Here is a 12,696-nt window from a genome sequence, read left to right as displayed (position 1 = left end):
ACTTCAGTGGTCAGTTATTAATTACTGGACGATACCTCATCTGTTTTCCACCTGCCAACAGAAGCAATTACTTCTCTCCCGACTTTCCTCCCTCGTCTGCATCAGAAATGACGCGATAACCAGAAACCCAAATTACTCCCGCTGATGAGACAATCATTGAGCACTGGGGAGAAGAGCAGAGATTTTTCAGCCCAGTGCTTTGATTTGCCCGTCAGGGTAATGACATCTCAATTTAGTTTGGGATGCTTCCCGAACACATTTGTGGGCCTTTTCCAATTTTCAGCTTTTGAAACACTCGGAGATCAAGAAAGAATGATTATGTCAGTGAATTAAAAGAGCAAATTGCGTTTTGGTCTGTGTGTGGGTCTGTGTGTGTTTTCTTGTGTCATTTTCTCCTTAAAAGGGAGAGCATACTCTGTCTAACCTTGCCTGCCAAGCTGAATTCTTGCAGCATTTATGAGTTCACAAAACAACTCTAAAATCCACAAAAACAATGATTTGCTACAAACCGTACCAGCAGTTGTGCAAAAGAATCGAAAACCAACGGTGTGTTTAAGGGTGGGAATTAATTCTGTTCTCGCAAGGATTACCCAGTTTCCTTTTTGAACTAAGATCTGTGTGAGGCGCTTTGTGCATGAGTCATCCTGGATTTGGTGAGAGTTTACCTCATTCACTGCCATTCCCGAATTTATTCGGTTTATGATTAATATGATGTGGAGCGCCATTCCAGAATTTGTTTGGGTGTTGGTTTTTCTTGCTTGTCAATAAAGCGCTGGTCAGACCTCTGGCCATGTTTTTCCCTTCCACGAGGGCAGCATTTGCCTTTTCAAGTGCGATGTTTGGAGATGAGTAATTTCCATGAATCTAAGATCCACCTGGTTGAATAAAACGTCCGCGCATGTAAGTTTGGACCTCTTTATCGCGGTAAGGGTTGCTTGGAGGGGTTTGAAAGGTGAGAAAACCAATTTGTCTGCTCTTCCAGAGGGGGGAGGGGAGGGTTTGTTGCACCTTGGCTTTGAATAAAATGGTCCAATATGTATGTCGGTGGCAATTAATATTTGAATTTGGGAGGGAGAATTTCAGGGAAATGTGATTGAAGTCCCCTGAGATGATAAACAAGTTGGGGGACTGGGTCGCAGGTGGGCGAGCACGAGTCTCTCCAGCGTCTTCATCAGGTGAGACGTCAGCGCCACCGGTCTGTAGCTGTTGAGCTCTTTGGGGTTGGCAATCTTGGGCACTGGGACCAGGCATGACGTTTTCCACAGCTGTGAGAATCAGAATGACACACACTGGCATTGCTCAGGTTTGCACTACATGAGGCTGTTGACTAAGCTCACACAGCTGGTTCTTTTGTCAGGCTTGAGGAGTCGGGAACTGTGTCCTCCGACCGTGCCTTCCACCTTCATCCTCCTCAGTTGGTCTTACCTGCGCAGTTGTGACAGACAGGCAGGAACCAGGAGGCAGAGTGGCCTTCTGAGGGTGTGGCAACGGTTGGGAGGGCAGATGTTGGTTGTGGAAAGCTGGTCGTGAGAGGGGCAGGGAGGGTAAGGCCACAGTGAGAGTTGGTGCAGGTGCAGCTACAGGTGAAGTTGACGGGGGCCGGGCTGGCGTCTTGTCAAATCATTGAAAAACGGTTGAGTTCATCTCCCATCCTTGTCTTTTTCGTTCAATGTCACTGGCTTTTGTGGCCTGAGATGTTTTTACAGGCCCTTCCAGACACCAGCGACATTGCTGGCTTGCAGCTGCTCCTCCATTTTCATCCTGTAGGCCTTCTTCCCCTCTCTGATCTTCCTCCTCAGTTGATCTGCACGGCCTCAGTTCATCTCTGTTGCCCGACACAAAAGCCCTTTTCTTCTCCTTCAGGAGGACTTTTATGTCGGGATTAATCCATGGTTTGTTGTTGGCAAAACACCGCACAGTCCTGGTGGGTAACGTGTTTTGTTCACAAAAGTTAATGTAGTCTGTGATGGTGTTGGTGAGTGAGTCAATGTCTTCCCCATGAATCTCAGTAAAGAGCTCCCACCTGGTTGAATCAAAACAGTCCCGCAGAGCTTCTTCAGCTTCTGTGGACCATCTTTTGATCGTGCGGGTCACAGCTGGTTGCCTCTGGACAAGGATTTGTACACAGGCTGGAGATAAACCATATTGTGGTCTGCTCTTCCGAGAGGGGGGAGGAGGGTTCGTATGCATCCTTGGCGTTTGAAATTAGGTCCAATATGTTATTGTCTCTGGTGGCACAAGTTACATACTGTGAATGTTGGGAGGGAGGATTTCAGGAAATGTGATTGAAGTCCCTGAGATGATAAACAAGGCGTTGGGGGACTGGGTTTGCAGCTTGTTTACAACAGATATGAGGGCATCGGAGGCAGCGCCGCCATTTGCCGTAGGGGCACAGCCGCACAGCCGCACCCACTTTTTACTGCAGACCCATGTAATTTAGGAATTAACTATTTGTTTTCTGATGAAAAAACAGAGGCTAAGGTTTCTTACGCTGCATTGAATGTTTATGTAGTCCTAAAAACTCAATATTCTGTGGGCCCTAGAACTTGTGTGCAAATGACAAAAACCCTGGCACTGGAGTGGACACATTTTTGCACGTCTGGCAATGAATGAGTTAATAGATAAGCCTGTTCCAGTTGTGGACATTTTCATCTTTTGCCATGACTGGTCAAAACAAAAGTTTAGTGGGCGTACACAAGGTTTCCCATCATCCAATCAGTTCCAAGTATTGTACTGAATGTGTGGTCTTCCCGGTGCAGATTGTATTGGAGCAGTCCCACATGGATACTGTGGAGATCACTTTTGAGTGATCAGCATTAACAATCTGGCTCTATTGAGATTGTTGCTGAATTCATGTTAGCCAGTCATGCCAAATAATTGTACTTGCTATGGACAATGCAATGGCCCTAATTATCCATCAAATGTAATTGCGTTGTTTGTTTTAAACCCTCAGCTGGAACCCATCCTAGCCAACTTGGCGAGAGGCAGCATACACCACGCACGGGTCACAAGTCAGTTGCAGGAGAAAATAGAAAAACACCCACATTCACATTCTTGCCAATATGGCTAATTTAGACTGGTAGATTAACTCATCATGGATGTTTTGGTGATGTGGGAGCAAGGCTTAGTACCTGGCAAAAAAAACACTCCACCATCAACTAAACTGTACCAGACTTTGTCACCAATAGTCATGCACCTGAAAGGTATAATGCTGTTGTTGTTAAATTTTATCAAAAGTAGTTAGCATTTCATTGTGCACTCCAGAGTTACCATTGTCCCACTGAAATCAGTGTCTGTGTCCGGATTCTCAACAAAATTGAGTGGTTCGCTGTTGGTCCATGTGTTGCCGCTCTAAAAAATGTCGTTGCAATTTCTGTCTGTTCCCACAAACAAACCAATGAAAACATGATGCTCTCAAGGTATGTAAAGAAACGCTTTGATGTCTACGCATTGAAAAAGCACGTTCTCTACGTGCATGATTGCTCCATCTAATCCTTCGGTAACGCTTTCTGCATCTATGATTCCCCATCAGTCCTCACTCTTCGACGCTCCACCGCCGCAATGATTTGGATCCTAATGGTCTTTTTACAGCTTCTGGCTACTGTTGTGACAGTGGAACGTAACAGGGCCATCGCGAGACTATATTGTCCCATATGCGCCATAGACAAGAGGGGAAATTTGTCTGCTTCAATAGTGACATGAACAATCTGTAGCAGTGAAGAGCCCAGCAGAGAGACGAGGGTGTCAAGAAAAAAACTCTTAGTGTAGTCAGGATTATATCAGAGGAGCCCATTGAAAGTCTAATGGACTAGTCACATCAAATAGCGATGGTAGGAGCATGCTCAGTTGACTGCATGCACGCGTACACACACACATACTGGACAGAGAGTAATGGTCCAACACTTACTGGTAATGGTTTCCTTGGAGGTGTATGTGCAAGTGCGAGTGTGTGTGCATATGTGTGTGCGTGCGTGTGCGTGTGTGTGTGTGTGTGTGTGTGTGTGTGTGTGTGTGTGTGTGTGTGTGTGTGTGTGTGTGTGTGTGCATGCAGGTGAAGGAGGTCTCTGCAGGAAGGCCATAGAAGGCCATAAAGAGACCTGCAATATTATGCTGTGCACATGCTACCAGGAGAAGCCTGAACGTGAATCTCTGTATTAATAGGAGTGTTTTCTTTTCTCTTAACAATGTTCAAATTAATTCTTCTCGAGACAAGCAGGCCAAGCTGGTTCCCACGTTCGTTTTCAGTAGATGGGCTATCATAACCTGGGGTTTATAGGTCTGAACAAATAATCAATTTGAAATATGTTAAATGGGCCAGAATGGAGCTGCTTGAGTTTTTACTGCTACCGGGAACACTTCACAAGATCACAGTGGTCCTAAAAGTCTTCTTGAGAGCAAATAATAGGTTTTAAAACATTTTCATCACTCTAAAAACCGTTGAATTGTCTTAAATATCTAAATACATAGCTTGCCTTCAGCAATATATAACACAAAAGCATTCCTGAAAGCGGCCTTCTCTTCCACGCAAAAAGTTCAATTTCACCACAAGGCTTCATCTGATTCTCAATATTCTTGTTGTACTGGACTTGGTTTGAAGTGGCCTTTACAACCAAACTTTGCATTTTGACAGATTATGTTTTCATGTTGGTGCATTGATTACTTTACGGTGTATTTAAAGAAACAATGCATTTGAAATGACTGATATAGATGATTTTAGATAAATACAAATATCAATGGATTATATACAAATATAAAACATGTCAAAAGACATTGAACATTTTTAAAATGGTTTTAAAAAGCATAATTACTCTACATTTGTTGGGGTAATTCGCTATAAGAACATCTTTAAACATATTTTTGCATCATACGATAAACCCATTAACATTGATACAAGCTTGATGTCACAATAACATCAAGCTTGTGGGTGCATGCTGATTGAGGCTGTCGACCATTTTCCTTGCATTCACATGTTACTTTCTACTGTAACATAGTTTGCAGTTGGCTACTGTTTAGGTACATTTGTATATTTGTCAAAAGTTCGCATCTTCTTGGCTCGCGAGTGTGAAATTTGTACCGTTAGTTTCCAAACTGTGAGCGCCTTCAGCCTCTCCTGGCCAGCAGCACAACGGCAGCGAAAACATCCATCGTGTGTCGACTCACACCAAAGAAGCAAACTTCTGGTGGACTCTCACTTTACAGCTATTGAGTCACCTCCGCTTCACTATGACCAAAATATTTGGGCACTGAACTGCAGCTCCAGCTACCACATTTTGCTGTTTTCTTTGATGTTTGTTCATTCAGCAATTTTTATGTAGGCTTTTAATATCCTTTGATCCCATCTTGCTTTTAGTAATTATTTGTTTGCTTAAGCAACGCTCTCTAGATTTGTCTTGGATCTGAATGGTGATGTATGAATAATTGCCTTGCCTTGTCTTGCGGAGCGCAGGCTCCATTCATGACAAATATTGGAGGGACAAAATGAGGTAATCAGGCACAAGATATGAGGTGAAGACCCTAACGCAGGTGCTTTAGTCAGACGCTTGGGATAATGCGGCTAATTAGTAGCAGGTGTGCAAGGAGGTGGTCATTAGGTTAATGATGTCAAGGATCTCCAGTTTGTAAATGGAACTTACACGGTGTCATCAATTCATGCACATTAAGTTCGATTAGATCGTCGAAAAAACCTGCTCTCTAATTGTGCAGTTGTTCATCATCTGTATCATTATGTACAAATGTTGTAGCCTTGGTACTTTTGTATTTTTGGTACAGAAGAAATTGTGGTTTCAAAAAGGTAAGTGACCCCTGGGGTAGAGTCTAATGGCTTTGCAGGTTATACTTTTGGGTGCAGCACAACATTTTTCTGATTTTGTGGACATTAGTTTAGAATAGGTTTCATGATAATATACAGTTTCTGTTTTGTTTTCCTTTTTTTGTGAATGTGCATCTGCTGGTGTGGTACTTTTATTGACAGAAAGTGGTAGAAATGACCTGAAATGCTTTACATGGTCTTATGATGTTGAGGAGGATGAATATGTGCCTGTGTTGTGACGACTTGGCTCTCTGTTGCTGCTGCAGCAGTTATAATGTTGCTAAGTCATCCTTGATTAACCCCTACCGAATGACTCTAATGAGAGCCAATTAACCCGAGCCTAACAGGTCACTCTTTATGTAGAGGAGAAAGAATGACTGGAGGAACGGAGTGAGTGGCCAGAAGGACCTTCTGGAAGGGGTAGGGGACGAGGCACATGTGATGGCTAAGCTAGAACATAATGAAGACTGACAAGTTTTTGTGCCTTCTGGAAATTCCATGCTTGATATGAGAAATGCTAAAAGGAGGCAAATGGCAAATATAATCTATGTTTCTTCCTCCTCTCCATGTTTATTTACGCAATCCTGCCAAAGCTCGTAGGCCTACCTACTAGATAACAGTGCCAGCCTCCCCCGGCCGTCCCCCGCTATCAACCAGCAGCAGGGGTGCAGAGGCCGCGTTGAAGAGCCCACTCAGCCCGTTCGGTGATTGCCTCAGTCTGTCATCAGCCAGACAATTTCTATTATTGCAGATGGGTGATTGGCCTGGCGAGATGCGGGCCTGGCAGAACAAGATCATTTCGGAGCAGTTTGAAGTGCGAGCTTCACTGTACTCTGAGAAGAGGGAGGGAGGGCACCAATTGAAAAAGGGGATTTGGCACAGAGGTGATGTAGATGGCTGGGTAATGACAACTCATGCAGGATGAGCTTGTTGCGGACTCGATGCCCGTCGGCAATTTGCCTGTGAACGGCGAGTGCTTTTCTGCAAAACAAACAGACGTGCGTCTCTATGAACAAGGACTTTGTTTGTGTTTGTGTGTGGTGACAGCGGATGTCACGCTCTTGTCATTCACTTGCTGAGACGTTAGAACATTTTGGACGCAACCAGAGTTATCTTTTGCTGTAAACACCCTCCTGCCCACCACCATAGACAAAAGATTCAGTATCTGAGGTCATCATCATATGACCAGCACATGCCTTTATCCGCTCTCATGTGCCTCATGTTTTTGCTCTGCATCAAATCCAATTACCCCAACACGAGGACATCTTGAATGCAGCTATTGAAAGACCTTTATGGTCCCACTCAACCACGCCGGCTTGACAAGCCTGGGGTTACTTTGCATTGCCAAGACATAGTGTCTGACTCCATCCACAACTATGTGGCATTTTGAAGGCGTACTGATTCAATATCTTGAAATTATGCACTACAAATGAGATTTAACGATGCATGATCTCTTGAAGTTTTGAAAGTACAGTGTAAACCCTGTTTTGCTCCTCCAGCTGATTTTGTCACTGGGAATGAGATCAGTATCATTGCCGTTTATGAGGGGTGCTCACACATTTGGCATGCTTGCCGCTTACAAAATGAGCACGTGAAAATGGGGCATATACAATAAAAAATGCAAATAGAAAATTATGAGTATAAATGACAAAGTATAACATTTATGACCGATTGTGGTTTTGGGCTCATGTTTTTTTCTTTTTAACCCATTCACTGTTTTTGACAGTTTCCGAGTGTATTAACTTATTCACTGCCATTCAGAAATTTATTCGGGAATTGAAAATATGATGTAGAGCGCCATTCACAAATTTGTTGGGGTTATGTTTTTTCTTGTTTGGGTGCCAATAAAGCGCTGGCCATGGCCTCTGGCAATGTTTTTCCTTTACACAGGGGGCTATATAAACCAATATGTATGGATTGCATTATATTTTGGACAGTCACCCTCATTTCAAGCTCATATAACTCCAGACCCATATAATTTAGGAATTCGCTTTTTTTCTGATGAATGAAGAGTATATATTTCTTACGCTGCATTAAATGTTTATGTAGTCCTAAAACTCAATATTCTGTGGGTCCTGGATTTCGAGTGAACATGAAAAAAACCCCGACACTGAGGTGGACACATTTTTGCATATGTCTGGCAGTGAATGAGTTAATCAATAGTTTGGGTGCTGGCAGTGAAAATGTTGAGTATCAACCCTCAGCCTAGTTAAGAGCATCATTCACAACTTCTGAATCATTTGAAGATAACAGTATCTCTCTCTTTGTTGTTTAATGTGGTGATGTGCTTTTGAGAGTCGTAGTATGATTCCCGTTTTGGCTTTGGAATTGGGCAATCGTTAAGTCTGAAGAGACCCAAATACAAAGTCTTATCCTAACCATTCTGAAATTTGTGTTGTCAAACTTACGAACCAGTCTGACCCATGAACCAAAAGCCTACATATTGGAAAAAGAAAGCCCGGAATAAAGTAATTAAGTTATTGACCCCTGGCAGAGTTGATGTGGCAGTTAACACCCACCAGCTGTCTCCAGTGGCATGGAGCGCGGAGAGGTCACAGTCATAGGAGCGCTAAATGTAATCACGGTAGAGTGAGAAAAAGGGGCAAAAAGCATAATTGCATTCAATGCCTTTATGCCTTGACACCTGCTTCAGGCTTTGCCTCTCTTTTTTGCTTTTGAAAGATCACTATAACATATGCACTTATGGGTAAAAAACCCACAGTGGTGCAGGCGTGCACGAGAGAGCGGTGCAAATAATCGAATTGCCTCAAACCCTGGCAATTCACACGGCACGGTTGAAGACTCCACTTCCTGAGGCCTGCTTCGGGCCAGAGTTGACGTGGATTGGGTCATGGCGCATTAAGCACCATCGACTTTCCACTGGATCCAAACAAAACGTTTGTGAATGTGCATCTGCTGGTGTGGTACTTTTATTGACAGAAAGTGGTAGAAATGACCTGAAATGCTTTACATGGTCTTATGATGTTGAGGAGGATGAATATGTGCCTGTGTTGTGACGACTTGGCTCTCTGTTGCTGCTGCAGCAGTTATAATGTTGCTAAGTCATCCTTGATTAACCCCTACCGAATGACTCTAATGAGAGCCAATTAACCCGAGCCTAACAGGTCACTCTTTATGTAGAGGAGAAAGAATGACTGGAGGAACGGAGTGAGTGGCCAGAAGGACCTTCTGGAAGGGGTAGGGGACGAGGCACATGTGATGGCTAAGCTAGAACATAATGAAGACTGACAAGTTTTTGTGCCTTCTGGAAATTCCATGCTTGATATGAGAAATGCTAAAAGGAGGCAAATGGCAAATATAATCTATGTTTCTTCCTCCTCTCCATGTTTATTTACGCAATCCTGCCAAAGCTCGTAGGCCTACCTACTAGATAACAGTGCCAGCCTCCCCCGGCCGTCCCCCGCTATCAACCAGCAGCAGGGGTGCAGAGGCCGCGTTGAAGAGCCCACTCAGCCCGTTCGGTGATTGCCTCAGTCTGTCATCAGCCAGACAATTTCTATTATTGCAGATGGGTGATTGGCCTGGCGAGATGCGGGCCTGGCAGAACAAGATCATTTCGGAGCAGTTTGAAGTGCGAGCTTCACTGTACTCTGAGAAGAGGGAGGGAGGGCACCAATTGAAAAAGGGGATTTGGCACAGAGGTGATGTAGATGGCTGGGTAATGACAACTCATGCAGGATGAGCTTGTTGCGGACTCGATGCCCGTCGGCAATTTGCCTGTGAACGGCGAGTGCTTTTCTGCAAAACAAACCGACGTGCGTCTCTATGAACAAGGACTTTGTTTGTGTTTGTGTGTGGTGACAGCGGATGTCACGCTCTTGTCATTCACTTGCTGAGACGTTAGAACATTTTGGACGCAACCAGAGTTATCTTTTGCTGTAAACACCCTCCTGCCCACCACCATAGACAAAAGATTCAGTATCTGAGGTCATCATCATATGACCAGCACATGCCTTTATCCGCTCTCATGTGCCTCATGTTTTTGCTCTGCATCAAATCCAATTACCCCAACACGAGGACATCTTGAATGCAGCTATTGAAAGACCTTTATGGTCCCACTCAACCACGCCGGCTTGACAAGCCTGGGGTTACTTTGCATTGCCAAGACATAGTGTCTGACTCCATCCACAACTATGTGGCATTTTGAAGGCGTACTGATTCAATATCTTGAAATTATGCACTACAATTGAGATTTAACGATGCATGATCTCTTGAAGTTTTGAAAGTACAGTGTAAACCCTGTTTTGCTCCTCCAGCTGATTTTGTCACTGGGAATGAGATCAGTATCATTGCCGTTTATGAGGGGTGCTCACACATTTGGCATGTTTGCCGCTTACAAAATGAGCACGTGAAAATGGGGCATATACAATAAAAAATGCAAATAGAAAATTATGAGTATAAATGACAAAGTATAACATTTATGACCGATTGTGGTTTTGGGCTCATGTTTTTTTCTTTTTAACCCATTCACTGTTTTTGACAGTTTCCGAGTGTATTAACTTATTCACTGCCATTCAGAAATTTATTCGGGAATTGAAAATATGATGTAGAGCGCCATTCACAAATTTGTTGGGGTTATGTTTTTTCTTGTTTGGGTGCCAATAAAGCGCTGGCCATGGCCTCTGGCAATGTTTTTCCTTTACACAGGGGGCTATATAAACCAATATGTATGGATTGCATTATATTTTGGACAGTCACCCTCATTTCAAGCTCATATAACTCCAGACCCATATAATTTAGGAATTCGCTTTTTTTCTGATGAAAGAAGAGTATATATTTCTTACGCTGCATTAAATGTTTATGTAGTCCTAAAACTCAATATTCTGTGGGTCCTGGATTTCGAGTGAACATGAAAAAAACCCCGACACTGAGGTGGACACATTTTTGCATATGTCTGGCAGTGAATGAGTTAATCAATAGTTTGGGTGCTGGCAGTGAAAATATTGAGTATCAACCCTCAGCCTAGTTAAGAGCATCATTGCACAACTTCTGAATCATTTGAAGATAACAGTATCTCTCTCTTTGTTGTTTAATGTGGTGATGTGCTTTTGAGAGTCGTAGTATGATTCCCGTTTTGGCTTTGGAATTGGGCAATCGTTAAGTCTGAAGAGACCCAAATACAAAGTCTTATCCTAACCATTCTGAAATTTGTGTTGTCAAACTTACGAACCAGTCTGACCCATGAACCAAAAGCCTACATATTGGAAAAAGAAAGCCCGGAATAAAGTAATTAAGTTATTGACCCCTGGCAGAGTTGATGTGGCAGTTAACACCCACCAGCTGTCTCCAGTGGCATGGAGCGCGGAGAGGTCACAGTCATAGGAGCGCTAAATGTAATCACGGTAGAGTGAGAAAAAGGGGCAAAAAGCATAATTGCATTCAATGCCTTTATGCCTTGACACCTGCTTCAGGCTTTGCCTCTCTTTTTTGCTTTTGAAAGATCACTATAACATATGCACTTATGGGTAAAAAACCCACAGTGGTGCAGGCGTGCACGAGAGAGCGGTGCAAATAATCGAATTGCCTCAAACCCTGGCAATTCACACGGCACGGTTGAAGACTCCACTTCCTGAGGCCTGCTTCGGGCCAGAGTTGACGTGGATTGGGTCATGGCGCATTAAGCACCATCGACTTTCCACTGGATCCAAACAAAACGTGCTGTGCTCCGTCTGTGAGGGACAGCAGCGCATTTGAACCATCATTGCTGACATTTGCATGGATTCCCTGCAAGGGCGGCTTGCCTCCCTGATTGCATTCAGCGTTATTGCCGTGAAAGCGGCGGTGTGCGCTAAGCCCTTACACCGATCGCTGATGCGGTGGGCATACTGTCAATATTGGCCCATTCACAGTGAGTGAGCAAATCTCCCCTTGACATGGCAAGCCATGCGTGTAATAGCTAGGATTAAGATAGGAAGGTACACACGTGAATATACAACACAGCACTGCAGAGAGCCCAGCCTTGGGAAATTAGCGAGGGTATTCGGCTTGCTCGGAAACAACGCAGATAAAGAGCCCGGACATCAGCTGTTCGCTGGTGGCTGCACTGATGATGAGTGACGCGTTTCTATTTGAAGCAATTGTGAATCTATCAAGGCAATAGGGATTCTTGTTTGAAATGATGTGACACAAGGCGGAAGAAAATATGTCAGATTCATTGTGTGTAGGTGCCTGGATTAACATGATGTAAATGGCTTTTACAAGCGAGGTCACCTGCTTTGTGTGGTGATGGTTGCCATAGCTTCCTCACAGACGTTTTGTAATTCCTAACCTTGTAGCTGCTATTATTGTTTTCTTTTTTCTCTCTCCCTATTCAGCTCCTTAAATTCGCAGCGCCATTCATCCTGAAGCTCTCATTAAAACCACTGAATTAAAAATATATAAATTGGGCCAAGCACTCATATTCCAAACCTTCATTTTCTCTTTCAACCTTCATAATTTTGCGTTATGCCACAATGGTGTGATAATTTTTTTCTCAAAATCCAATGCCCGTGCCGGCCTTTGTCATAATACATGAAGTGACAATATTTACAAAGGCAAATTGGATGTTAGCCGTTGAGTGATTGTGAAACATGAGAGGGATTAAGCCCCTTTTTGTTCACATCCTGCATGCTTGCAAAAGTGCAAATGGGTATTTTTCCGTCTCCCACTCTTAACCTAATTGGCACTTAACAGCCGCCTCTAATGGCCGCCTTGCTGGTTGTGCTTCTGCTCGTTCGCCCGAGTGGAGGAAACAGCAATGCTCCAACTCAAACCAGCTGAGGGTGCACCTTCGCTTGCACCCTCTGCTCCCATCATTTCCTCCCCCACTTTTGTGCTCATCGCTGGGGAAGGAGTTTGCGTTCCAGACAGCCCAGAGCGCTCATTAT

This window comes from Hippocampus bargibanti, linkage group LG01 (genome assembly GCF_051943395.1).
Source record: "Hippocampus bargibanti isolate YZ-2025 linkage group LG01, ASM5194339v1, whole genome shotgun sequence".
Lineage (NCBI taxonomy): Eukaryota > Metazoa > Chordata > Actinopteri > Syngnathiformes > Syngnathidae > Hippocampus > Hippocampus bargibanti.
This window is presented reverse-complemented; position numbering follows the sequence as displayed.